Genomic DNA, 14,406 nt, shown 5'->3' with positions numbered 1-14,406 from the left:
TAAACAGAAAATGAATGCTTATTTCTGATTTCACTGTGTAATAGCTTTTAATGGAAAGGGTTCACTTTGAATGTTACAAACTTGTTCATGAACTTAAAGAAATATGTGACACACTTTGACTTCTATATTTAATAGGAGAACAGCAGCAAATGCAGTAACAATTTTAAAATGATTTCTTATAGAAAAACATTAATTCAATTGACATCGTACTATGTGTTCTCTACTCTAAGAAAAACTATGTCTGTGCCAAACAACAATGTGAGAAGGGACATGACATTTACAAGTAGCCCCGTGTACAGTTGCCTTGTTAAGTGATCATGAATTGTAAGGAACTTCAGCTAAGTTCTAGATAGTCACTGTCTGCTACAAATGCTAGAAAAGTCTGTTTTCCAGAAAACCACCAGCCTAGTGAGATAGTTCAGCAGTTAACAGTGTCTGCAACTCTTGCAGATGATTGGTGTTTGGTTCCCAATTACTCAGTTAGGATGCTCAAAACCATCTATAACTCCATATCTATTTGTGTGTGTGTGTGTGTGTGTGTAAAATATATATTCATGAATGCATATGTATGTATGCATGTATCTCAAAAATTTCAATTAGAAAAATCAACTTTAAAGTTATTTCTTTTTATATTTTAAATTATTTTTTATTTTTATTTTTGAGACTGTATGATAATTACATTTCTCTCTTCTCTTCCATGTATCCAATGTACCTTTCACCTTCCTATGTACCTTTCCCTGTATGCCTTCAAAATTCATGGTCTCTTTTTACATTAATTGTTATTATATGCACATATGTATATTTTATATGCTTCTAAATGTAGCATATTTATTCCATCTAATGCTACCTGTTTGCACGTTTGCAAGGCTGACTGTTTGGCACTGGACAAGCAACTGATGTGCTCTTTCCCAGGGACAAGCACTTCCTCTGCTCCCAGATTTTTTTTGTCGCCTTTGTGTAGGGCTGAGGTCCTCTGTGCTTTCCCACCATGAAGCTCTGCATGTTCTTTCGTGTCCTCCTTGCTCATCTAGTACTTTGTGGTCATGCTGATGAGACACAAGTATTTATGTTCACTCTGACAGAGGTATGGCTGTGGAGGATAGTCTTTTGGAATAGTTTGAGGAAACTGACCTCTGGATCAGCAAGTGTACATACTTCCAAAATGAATGTATGCGTACACCATGAAAAAATGAAGATTACTTTAAATGCATATCATATTTTTTTCTTCCCTGAAAAATACTGCTTATATTTCCCCCATACAGACTCATTCGAACATTGTCAGTTCTTCCTCATATCACACTTTCACCATGGCCTGAATATACCGTCTGCACTGCTGCTTCTGTACTGGTATCAATTTGCATTACTAAATTTCCATTATTAAACATGCTGTTGTACATTTATCATGCCAAGTATATTTTACTTATCACTTCATTTACTCTTTATAATAATCCCCTAGTGTTTATTTTACAAATGAAGTAAAGGATACCCAGAAAGACCAGTAACTAATTTCATCCCAAACTAGGTCAGAAATTCACAAAGGGAAGACTGCATTTGTATCTCTTTCTTCTAGTGGTGACTATATTAATATTTATGGTGGTAGTTGAAAACCCTAATACACAAGGAGGATGCATTTCATAAGGTTTTTTTTTTTTTTACCCAGGAAAGAAGTAGCATCATGAAAATTAATTCACTTTACTGGGGCAAGTTCTGCATATTAGAGAGTGGAAAGCTTATGTGAAGGACAGGTTGAAATCCTGTAAACAAGTAAATTGGAAACACTTTGTAAAGAAGATCAGAGAGCTCCTCCTCGTGCCCTCCACCTGATGAACAGTTGCTCAGAATCACCTGGGACTTCATCTCGCCAGGCAACATTACATTTTTACTATTTTAACGTTTCATATATTTTCAAATGAAAAACACCAATATTAGTAAATATCTGCCCATAATTCTTAATTCATTATGATGGGAGCTTGATTTCTCTATAATTTTCTACAATATAATATACCTACCTCATTTTCTTTACTCATAATAGAGTTTCTTTGGTCTAGTCTCTCAATAATCCCAAATTAAAATTACTCATCAGGTCTTTTCCACTACATACCCATAATCCAACACATATTGGTGACAAAATATAGCTATTTATTTCCATTCTTGTGTGAAGAATGTAAAGATTTTTGGGAGGGTGTAATGCTGACTTCTTACAATTGCAAAGTCATTTTTCTCAAGCTCTATATAGAATATGTACCAGGAACATTTCAAGTATATGTGTGCTTCCTTATATTTGAAGGTCCTTTTCAAAATATTAAATGTCCCTCTGCTTCTTCAAGTGACTTTGGGATGATGACTCGCAGATTAGAATACCTATTGTTGTCCCTCACTAAAATTGGTCTGTTCTGGACACAAGTGGCATTTGTTAACATTCACTAACCTTTCATATTTTTATCTTCTAATTATGCCTAGGTACTCAGAAACAATGTATTATCTACAATATTGCAGTAATCCACAAACTTTTCAACAAAAGAAGAAAATCATGAGTCCAGTTAGTACATGTATGAGACTGGTAGTTAGAAGTAGGCCTAAGGAATTATATCCTGTGCTGGACAGAGGAAGTAGAATGTCTAGATACTGGCAAAGTGAAAGTGAATGCTTTATGTACCAGAGCTAACCCAAAGTAATCATTTCAGAGCACTAGCAAAAATAAGTCTGTAGATTGTGTTTTAAATGGCAACAGTAAAATTAAATCTTCTGTATAATCTAGTTAAAATAAATAAGGAACCATAGCATGTGATCTTGGATGTAGCAGCACTTGGATTCATAAAAGGCAGGAACTCAAGTAAGGAGAGGAGGCTATGTCTCTCTTTCTCTGTTGAAGTCAATGGGCACAGAGCCCTGATGTTAGTAAGGGCAGAGTCTTAATTTGGAAAGGATGATCTATCCGGTTAGACACCATTAGCCATTTTTAATTTGTTTGATATTGTTATTATAGAAGAAAAGGAAAATAAATGTATACACATTGATTCTATTAGATTAGCATATATATGTATTATATATTACATATTTTGGAATCTCCCTCATATCTTTAAATTACAATATCATTATTACATGTTTTGAATGAGGTAAGACACAGGCAGAGGAGTAACTTGTTAGGAATATTCATTGAGTAGTAGGATGGAATTGCAACACCAGCTTATTTAATAAAGAAGCACATTACTGGGGCTGGAGTGGTGACTCAGTTGTTAAAACACCTGCTGTGTAAATATTAGAACATGGGTTACTATAACTATCACCCATGCAAAAGATGGACATGGTGCTACATATGTGAAACTGAACATTGGAAAGGCAGAAACAGAAATATCTCTGGTCCCTGATAGCTCTGCAATATAGCCAAACTGAGAAGTTCCAGGTCAAGGAGAGACTGATTCAAAACATCTGGTGGAAAGTGATTAAAGAAGACACTCAACATTGACGTTCCATTCTACACAGATATGCAGCCATATCCCCCCGACATGCACAAAATTTCAACACACACACACACACACACACACACACACACACACACACACACACACACACTTGCAACACTTAAAAAATCATCACTACCTTGGTATCTTCTACTGTGCTACACCAATTAAGAAAATAACATATATTCCCTTGGAGGCCTATAGAAAAAGGATTAGAAAATCTACTTAGATAGCTTACAGTGTATTATTGTATCATTGTTTAATTCTAATCAGTTAAATAACTTTGTACCATTGTGCTCTGTAGAAGGCTTTTTTGGGTCACCAGCCACCAAATCATGACATGGAGATTTATTAGTCATGAGTGACTGGCCTTATCTCATGCTTGTCCCAGTTAATTTATAACTTAATTTAACCTGTTTCTCTTCATCTACATTTTGCCTTGGGGCTTTTTACCTTTCTTTCATTCTGTATGTCCTACTTTCCTGCTTCCTCTGTATATATTTGTTTGGCTCCTGCCTGTCTGTCTGGCCCATGGCTGCTCCCTCTTTTTCTCCCTCATTCTCTCTCAAGCCTAGATTCCTCCTCCTATTTATTTTCTCTGCTCACCAGCCCTACCTATCCCTCTACTGCCTAGCTATTGGTCATTCAGCTTTTTATTAGACTAATCAGGTACCCTAGGCAGGCAAGATAAAACCAATGCAACATATCTTTACATAATTAAACAAATGCAGCATAAACAAATGCAACACATCTTTACATAATTAAACAAATATTCTATTCCACAGCATTTACCCCTTTTTGTCTAAATAAAAAGAAAGGTTTTAACTTTAACATAGTAAAACTATATACAATAAGAACAATTATCAAGTAAGAATTACATTTACAATATCCAGTCCATTTGTACTTAGCAAGTTTAGAGAAAATATTCCATTATTTATCCTACCTTAATGAGACCCAAGTTTTGTACCGAATTTACCTTATATCATAATTAAGGAAAACTGTAAGTATAACTACCTGGTTTCTAAAACCATCAAAGACCCCAATATTTCTTGGGTAAACAAAAAGTTCAGTGCAAGTCACTTCGAAAACTTTAGAAATGACAGAGCCCTCTGGCTGCCTGGAGAGTCACCCAGGATTCCTTTGCAACATCGATGCATCCTTCTTTGGCCTTCCGGCCTAGAATATCTGGCAGACTTTTCTAGGAAATAGGAATTTTAAAGGACTGTTTTGCCTTGTTTTTGGCAAAGTTCTGCGGTAGCTTTTCTTTGTGTCCTGCATGTCTAGCTTAGATGCTTTACTGTAAGTAGTTGAGGCAAAGAAAGGTTCTTGGTCAAATGTGCTGACTGCTCAAGGATTGGTATATGGGAAAGCCATACCTCTAATCTATGAGTACTGGGCTACTAGGAAGATGTTTTGCTGTTTTCTTTTTTCTTTCTTTCTTTTTTTCTCCAACTTTCTCAGGCTTTATGTAGAAGTACACGCTCCACATTGGGCATCAGTTGTAACAAGCATTCTTGGACCACCAGATCCCAAATCATGACATGTAGACACCATTAATTATGAATGCTCAGCCATAGCTTTAGGCTTGTTTCTAGCTAGCTTTTTTTTTTTAACTTAAACTAATTCAAAACCCGTTTCTATTAATCTATGTCCTGTCCTGAGGTTCATTATTTACCTCATCTACATACTTTCCATCCCGCACTCCTGCTCCCTCCCTGTCTGTCTCTCTGGCCCCTAGCTGGCTGGCCACAGGCTGGCAGGCACCAGACTGGCTGGCTTGCTCTCCTTTTCTCTCTGCCCACCAAACATATCTATCCCTCCTCTGTCTACCTATTGGTCACACAGCTTTCTGTTAGACCAATCATGTGCCTTAGGCAGGCAAAGTAAAACAAATGTAACACATATTTGCATAGTTAAATAAATGCAGCTTAAACAAATGCACCACAACTGTACATAGCTAAATAAATATTCTATTGCACAACAGTACTGAAAATTATAATAGAGAAAAAAATTAAATCTGTAGTATTTAGGAAAGGTCATCATCTTTAACAGTTTTATACAAGTAAATATAGATTTTTTTTATTCAATTTATCTTTGAAGTACTTCAAATTATATATATCTCATATATATGGATCTTTTAAGTTAATTCTGTGGATTTTGCTAAATGTTATTCACTTACATTTTAATATATATAGAGAAGATAATTTACTTTCAACTTAAAACCTTTATTGCTATAGGTTGGTCTTTCTGTATGCTGCGAGTATGTGTTGCTACTATTGGTTAATGTAGAAGCTATTTTGTCCAATGGTAAGGAAGGATAAGAGCCAGGCAGAAAATCCAAGCGAGATGCAGGAAGAAGAAGGTGGAGTCAGGGCAGATGCTTGGCTGCAAGCCCAAGGAGCAACATGCTAACAGACCAGTAACACCACGGCCATGTAGCAATACATAGATTAATAGAAATAGGTTAATTTAAGATGAAAGATCTAGCTAGCAAGAAGCTTGAGACATAGACTGAATAGTATGAAACAATAATAAGCCTCTGACTGATCTTTTGGGTACCAGCGGGTGGGAAAAATTTATTGGGCTACATTTGATCATCTGTTATATATTGATTTGAAATTTAGTCCTTAGGTACAAACACCACTTCCTTTCACTACATGTACCTAAGTGCCTTTTTCTTTCTTTCTTTTATAGTTAATTGGGTTTATATTTGTGTGTCTCTGTGTAGTAATATTAGTATGAGTGTAGGTGACCATGGATCCTTTGGACCTGAGTTACATACGGTTATCTGTTGACCAAAATGGGTGCTGAGAACTTAACTATGATCCTCTACAAAGTGGTGTGTACTCAGCAGATGAGCTATCCCCCCACCCAAACACATAGGCACTTTAAAAAAAATTCAACTTTCAAATATCTCTTGGTTGCCTAATGTGTCTTATTACTCTGACAAAACTTACATAAGCCTATCTTTGGCATGAAGAATTAAAAAAATCAATTTGAGAAAATTGATGCTTGTGTGATATATTCTTGTCAAAAAACAACTGCACTATGTCCTTCCCTGAGCTCACATCACATATTAGTATTTTCTTCATTCGTTGTGTCTTTATTTTTAATTTTGTGATTAGTCCTAATGCAAAGTTTTTAATATATAGAAGCATTTACTATTCTAATAAAATAATTCAATCATAAAAACTACTTTTTAAAGTTAGAGCTATTTATTCACTCAGTATAGTAAGTCACAGCAAAGTGAGAGAGTAACAATCTCCCTAGTTAAAGTCCCTTGCACTTCTGTCAGATGATACTGTTAACTCGGTTTTCTCCTCAGATCATATAAATCTTTTGTCTTTCTTTTTTTATGAACATTAAACAGCTGTTACTTTTTCTGGGCTCAACTACACTTTGATAGTTTATTTTTATACATTATAGCTTCCCAAGGCAGAGGCTTCTAGTAGATATGCATATAGTGATAATGTATAACACTGCTTAACTTCCAAGAGAAATTATATACTTTGAAATAAAGCAATTTCATCAAATAGCTACAATTTATACATAATATCTAATTTTACAAGCTCCTGGAAAATTCCATAGGGTTTGAATTACTCTATGTATTATCATTTTTAACAAATCCAGTAGCTATGTGAACACTGATCATCTACTGTGCTTACAAACATAACACAGGGGATGTTGGTATTTAAAATCTCATGTCTACATTTGAGATAATTTTGGATGTGAGTTTGTATTGAGTGAAATAATACATCTGAAGCCAAATTTGAAAGTGAAGGAATGATCAAGTTGTGCCAACAGGGTAACACAAATGATGCTTGCCAAACTGGATGAGGAAAAGCCCATGAGAACTCTCCAGACACTTAGCACTATACAAAGAACTACAAACAACTACAGAATGCTGAGAATGGAAATAAAAATCTATCCCAGGAAAAAGCAAACCAATTGGTTATCTAACAGCAAATAGTCATTACCAAAAACATACATACAAGTAACATAATATAAATTGAGTAGACTATTTTTGGTAATATCTATGTATATACATATATGCATGTAACAATTATTGTAAAAAAGAACATGAATTTACAGAACAGAAAGGGAGAAGAGGTTATGGGAGGATTTGGAAGGACATTCAATTATATTATAATCTGAAAAAAATTAAAAATGGGTCAGGTGAAAAGGAATGTTGATACTGTATGTAGTAAATCTGAGATGAGAGAAATTTTTGCAAAAATAGATAAGAAATCTCCGAAAGAGTGTAAATTTCATTAACTTTGAAATCGTATCAAAGAAAAGCTTCTCTTACAAAGTTTTATTTTGTTTCATATTTCTACTTTTGGCCCAATGTATTTACAAAAAAGAGGTGTTACATTCAAGAGCTTACTTTGTACGGGTGTATATGTTCCATTAGATTAGGACCTAAAACTTAATGCAGGAGGATGTCTAGGCAGCTCGCAGACAATATGTGCTATTTAAATTGCATAAAGAATGAGTGATAATTTAAGAAAAGGTCTTTTTGGATATGAGGCAAAAGTAATATATATTTACATTTTAACATGCTCATATTTATAATCATAGTAGATTTTTAAATGAGCTTATTTCTATTTTTTTTAGTTAATAGAATGAAATGAAATGTATTAAACACAGGGGAATGCTACTGTATCAGGAAGCTGTAATTGATTGCTATACATCTTTAGCCTTAAGACATTGTTGTAGATTTACTTTCTCACAAGCTTCTAATTTCCTATTTTCTATTCACCTTTGTGATCAGGAACAACAAATATGTCACATGAAATAAGAAAATAATATCTTAAATAGCATTTTATGAATACTTATGCTACCTTTCTAACATTCTAATTGTACTTATTCTAAAAAAATTAACATTCTAATTATTTACTATTTGTATGTGGGTTTTGAGAGTTATTGTTTCTTTTAGTCTCTAAGTAAATATCATTCTTAACTGTGTTGACATACACTCATATTCAATGGAAATGTCTTGTTTTCACATTGAATAAGAAGTCAATACAAGTTTGGCTAATTATTTCCTTTATATCAATAGGTCACTGCATTTGTTTTATAAACTGCTGGTTGTATGCAGTTAAAACTATTAAGTCTCCACGTTGTCTATACTACCAGAGGCTCCAGCCTTTGGCTCTGCACACTGTTGAAATAGCTAGCTGTAGCTATGTAGGTAATGATATACACAAGATTTCTTCACTGAAGATTAGAGTGCCTGGCTGAAATATAAAATGAATGAAAATCAGTAAGCCTCATGACATATCAGCTTAGCACATAATTTCCTTACTTGGCACACTCATGTATTTCCAGGCCAAAGTGGCTTTTCAACTCTTTCCTTTTATTATGCATCAGCACATAATTTAACAGCACAAAATAGGAAGTAAGGTTTTATATGAACATGCCTGTCTTATTGCTTATGGTTTTTTTTACTGAGACGGTATCAGCTTTCAGATTTAAATCTTAGTAAGTCCAAAACTTTCTTAGTGTTCTGGCTTTGAACATGCAGGTTTAGATATTCATAATCAACCTTAATGTTATGTGATACACTAATATGTAACTTCATATGCCTAATACCATAAGTTTTAGAAGACAACACAAATCATCAGTTAGCTAGCATTTGCCTTGTTTGTTGGCTTTCACTCTTACACAGTGCATCCAAAGGTTGAAGTGTGATTTTCATAAAGAGCTCTAGTGTAATGATTCTGGTAACTAATGTTTGTAAGATGTGGAGGCATTGACAAAAAAAATTTAAAGAAATAACCTGAATGCAGAAAGTAAATCAATCATAATCTTCCCAAATGCTAAAATGATACCTAAAAACTGTGCTGTGATGCATTTTAGAAGGTGTGAAGCCCTGGGTTCCATTAGGGACTGATTGTAAGGCTCCACAGACACACACATGCACACACACATGCACGCATGTGGACACACACACAGCAAACAAAATAGAGGAAAATATAAAAGTAATAGTTACACATGATAAAAAAATATTCATAGAAAAAGCTGCTTAGATGGCTCAGTGGATAAAGGCACTTCCCATTGAATTCAATCTATTTCCATCTCCAGAACCAACATGGTAGAAAGTGAGAGCCTGTTTCTGCAAGTGATTCTCTGACTCCACGCATGCATTTTTAACATGCATGTGTACACACACACACACACACACACACACACACACACAAACACACACACACACAAACACATACATGCACACACTAAATCAATGTAATTTTAAAAGTGATTTAAGAGTGAACTTGCTCAAAACAACTTTGTTTGGTTGCATTCAACGTGAAAGGGTCTTGGTAACTATTTGTGCACTATACATGGTCTGAGAATTTTATAATTTAAAGTTTTTTTAACCACAATTTGCTTTTTTTCCCTGTGTATGATTGTGGTGTGTGTTTTTATTTAACATATAGTACTATTTCTTATCCCTTTCCCACTATCTCAATAGTAATTTTCACCAATATAAAGGATCCTACATCCGCGATGCTCAGAGGATGGAAGAGAAAGAAAGTGAAAAGGCAATGCTCTCTCTTTGGGTCTGTTTTATTTTCACACAAAAGTGGGTTTTTTTTTCTTTCTTTTTAGAAAAAACCCTTCACTGGCTGATTTCTCAAGCACACTTTTCAGCTCTCAATCAAACAAGCAGAAATTTAGTGGCCATTCAAAGTTCCCTATTCTTTGGCAGATGCACACTTCTCCCTTCCTAGGAAAGCTGCACACATTGTCTGAAATACACAACTAGACGTATAATGGCTTTTCTGCAACCTTGGATTGTTCTCTGGGCCCTGGCCACCTACACTGAGCAATAAGGGGACAAAATTGAAGAAGCTTTTTAGCTTTTATAGCTTATTGATTTTTATATTTTCTGATGTATTAGAGCAATTTTTCAAACGTATCCTCCCTACCTTGATATCTTGAGTGTGGAGAGAGGATTTCACATTTATTAGCTTCTCTCTCTCTCTCTCTCTCTCTCTCTCTCTCTCTCTCTCTCTCTCTCTCTCTTTCTCTCTCTTTGTGTGTGTGTGTATGTGTGTGTGTGTGTGTGTGTGTGTGTGTGTGTGTGTGTGCATGCGCGTGCATGTGTCTATGTGTGTCTTCAGTGCTATCTCAAAGATATAAATGGCTTGGTATAAAAAAAATCAATTCTCAGAGTAAAATTCAAAGACTGTGTGTAAGTATTACATAAAAAGCAGACAACTAGGAATATACCCTTTCCAACCAGATAACAAAGCTCGTTTTGAAGACTACAGTTTCTGGACTTGAGTTGAAATCACTGATGCTCAGTGCTTTTTCAAACAAAAAAGCCCTCTCTCTTAATGGAGAGCATACAATGCAGTAAATATGCTTTTATTAACTCAGATCAAGCATGACAGCTTCTGAGAAAGAAGTGAAGCTGCTCTATCTACTCCAAGGGTGACAGTCTCCTCTTGGACCTCAGAGATACACACAAACATTTAGACACTTCCTTTTTTCCCTTTTTATTGAAAATATAATTTTTTCACACAAATATTCTGATTATGGTTCTCTGCCTTCTACTCTTCCCAGTTCCTTCCCGCATCCCTTCTAATCTGAATTTGCCTTTTTTCTGTTTCTCATTAGAAAACAAACAGAATTCTGTGGGATAATGAAAAAAGTGAAACATAAAAAATATGTTAAGATAAAGCAAAGGCTCACATTTTGGAATTGAATAAAGTAAATACAAGCAAAAGAGCCCAAGAGACCCACTTGTTCCCACACTAAGGAATCCTACAAAAGCACTAAACTAGAAGCCATAATATATACGCAAAGAACTTGTAGCATAAAACCAGAAGCGAATATATTATATATAATATAAATATATAATAAAATTTATAAAAATAAGATAAATTAACAAAAAAAGCTCTGATGTGACATTGTGAGTTGGCCGTGTGGCCTGCTCTTAAAAGAAGCTTGTTTCCCCAGTGTGACTCCCTTGGAGGAAGCTGAATTTTCATTCTATGTTATTGTCTACTGGAGGTTGCTTCTGGGTTGGGGATGGGGAAATGGGTCCACTTCTTTTAGCCATACAACCCCGTCTAGTGCAGACCTGTGCAGGCCCAGTAAATGCTTCTGCCTCAGTGTCTCTGCTTAATATGTGTGTCAATCATGTTGACTAGAGCATCTTGTTTTCTTGGTGTCCTCCATCTCCTCTGGTTCTTACATTCTTTGCACTTCCCCTTTCTTGGGCTTTCCTAAGTGCTGAGGAGAGGGATTTGATGGAGCCATCTCCTTTAGGGCCAAGTGTTCCAAGGTCTTTCACTCTTTCCATATTCTTCTGCTGTGGTGTGCTTATTCTCATCTGCTATAGAAGGAAGCTTCTCTGTTGGTGGCTGAGCAAAGCTCTGGTCTAGGAATATGGCAGAATGTCATTAGGAATCATTTTACTGGTAGATTTTTTTTAGAACAGTATATTTGGTTTTCCCCTATGTCTTTGGTCTATCTAGATTCAGGTTCTTAGTCACCCAAGGAGTCTCAGGAATGAGTTCCATCTCATAAAGCAGGACTTAAGTTAAATCAGATATTGGTTGGTTACTCCACAAGCTTTGTGACATTTCTCTAGTATATCTTGCACACAGGACAGCATTATACATCAAAGGATTTGTGGCTGAGTAATTTATCATTAATTCTGGAGGAGGTTATTGCTAATATTTGTCTTTTATGTGAATCTGTGCTAAGTTTTCATGGTGTTAGACTTTAGCAGAGGGTTTTGTGAATACTAGGCAAACACTCTTCCACTGAGTGATATCCCAGCCCAATATTCAAAACTTTTAATATTGTTTCGTTTAGGCCAAACTACATTCTTCTTTTTGTGGAAAAATAATGGTTTTTCTATCATATTTGAAAATTCATAAACCATACCAATCAGGTGTTTTTTTTTCAAAGTGATGGGATATTTAGGAGTCCCATTAAATCCTCTAAGACATACCCTATAAGTTTGATTTAGTAACAAAGAATTTTTTCTTTCTTTAACACTGTTTTTATCTTCTTTAGTAAAAAATCACAATACAGAGAGAAAATCATACTAAATACAGAACTGCAATATTAAACAAACCTGTTTCATATTTTCCTGAGTTATTTTTACAATAAGTTCAAGATTTGATATACTTTAAAAAAATGAAAACAAATTTAAACAACAGTGTCATAGAATATTTATTCTATGGCCTTAATAAGTTACATAAGTTACTATATATCTTTATTTAAAATTCAGTTCTTCCATAACTTGAGGACATTCCTTTTTTTTTTAAGCTCTTTAGTCTTTATTGATACCTGACACAAGTGACTTCAACCATAATGGATGGGGACTGTAGAGGGGTGTATGGGGCCCCAAGTAAGGCTGGAGTGGGCTGTTATTGTGCCTGATGGTGTCCAGCCTAGATGCTGGACATTGGACATTGGGAACCATTCACCAACTCAGGATGCTGGGGCAGTACTTGTCAATCAGCCCTTGATAGTAGGGCCGCAGGCTGTCCACGTCTGGTAGCTCAGGGCTCTTGGTGTAGAGGTCAAACTTGTTGAACTCTTTCACCCAGGGCAGCATATCCAGTTCCTGCAGGCTGCACAGCTGTAGGTAGTCACCACCGTGTGCTGTGGATAGAAGGAGTGAATCGGGTTATATAGAAGGCCTCGGAGGGTAGGGAGAACTTGTTCAACTTCATCATCTGGTACAGGTACTCGTCATGACCCCGGGACATAAGGACATTCTTAAGTCCACAGTGGGGCTGGTACACGCCAAGTTATGTGCTGTATCGTGGGTCCTGAAGGTCAGGATTGTCCTAGAAAGTAGAGTCACAGAGTATCACGGAGGTCTGGGGGTGGTAGCCCAGGGGAAAAGTGCCTCCAATAATGGCCCACTGAGGTTCCCTCCACAGAGTCAGGATCTTCCCCAGATCATGCACAAGTCCGACCAGGCAGAACCAGTCTTTGAGTGGGCTATCCGGATGCCCTCTGGTGTCTGGAATTCATGAAAGAAGTTGGGGAAATCTACATCCAAGTCTGATTCATCTACCAGATCATCTAGCATGTTCCCAGCATCCATGACTGTCATTTTCTTGTATGAGAAGCCTCCAAACTGGATATGCTTCCCGCTGACGAAGTCCACCGTCTGGTGAGTGTGCATAAGATTGTAGGCGGTAAAGATGCGATCCAACAATGGGCAAGCAGTGTAGTTTCGGACGCTGCCCTTGCTTTGGGCCAACTCTGGATCCACATCAGGTTGATAGACCAGGGAAGGGTTTGGGCCCACATCCACCTTCATCCTGAGAGGGAGCAGAGATCAGACGGCAAGCTCGAAGTTCGGCATTACTCTTAAAATGAAGGAAAGCTTAGAAATGAAATAATATAACCAAAGAAAATTCACATCACATCCAGTTTAGGAGAAAAATTGTTGGAAAAATTATCGTGGGGAATTTTCTTAATTGTTCCATTTAATTGTTTATGTATTCAGTGAATTCAAAGGGCACTGCACTTGGAAAGCTGTGCTGACAGCTATGTTAAACATGGTATAAATAGTGGGAGGTAAAATGTACTTAAGGACTCTGAACTCATGCCAAAGAACAAAGGAAACTAAATAGAGGAAAGAGAAGCAGAGCAGATTCTGTAAGGAAAATGTGGTAAAATGGAATGACCATTTTTAACTGCAACCCCATTTGTCTACTACATTTGTCTGCTGCGAAATGTGCTTTTATATGTATCAATTTTTAATGGAGAATATAAAACTTCAAGTTGCTGTAACACTAGTGCATCTCTCTCTCTCTCTTTCTCTCTCTCTCTCTCTCTCTCTCTCTCTCTCCCCCCCCCCCCCCCCCTCTCTCTCTCTCTCTCTCTCTCTCCCCCTCTCTCTCTCTCTCTCTCTGTAATTATTTAGTGCACAAGACAATGAACACAGAGCCTTGAACATAGT

General features: G+C 36.2%; 1 pseudogene; it reads right to left on the bottom strand.

Annotated features, from left to right (window-relative positions):
• Positions 1-12,909: 12,909 nt before the first annotated feature.
• On the bottom strand, positions 12,910-13,761 carry LOC128117372 (inositol oxygenase-like; annotated as a pseudogene).
• Between the last annotated feature and the right edge of the window lie 645 nt (positions 13,762-14,406).

Source organism: Peromyscus californicus, unplaced genomic scaffold (assembly GCF_007827085.1).
Source record: "Peromyscus californicus insignis strain IS unplaced genomic scaffold, ASM782708v3 Scaffold_21__1_contigs__length_65335640, whole genome shotgun sequence".
In the NCBI taxonomy this organism is placed as follows: domain Eukaryota; kingdom Metazoa; phylum Chordata; class Mammalia; order Rodentia; family Cricetidae; genus Peromyscus; species Peromyscus californicus.
This window is presented reverse-complemented; position numbering and strand designations above follow the sequence as displayed.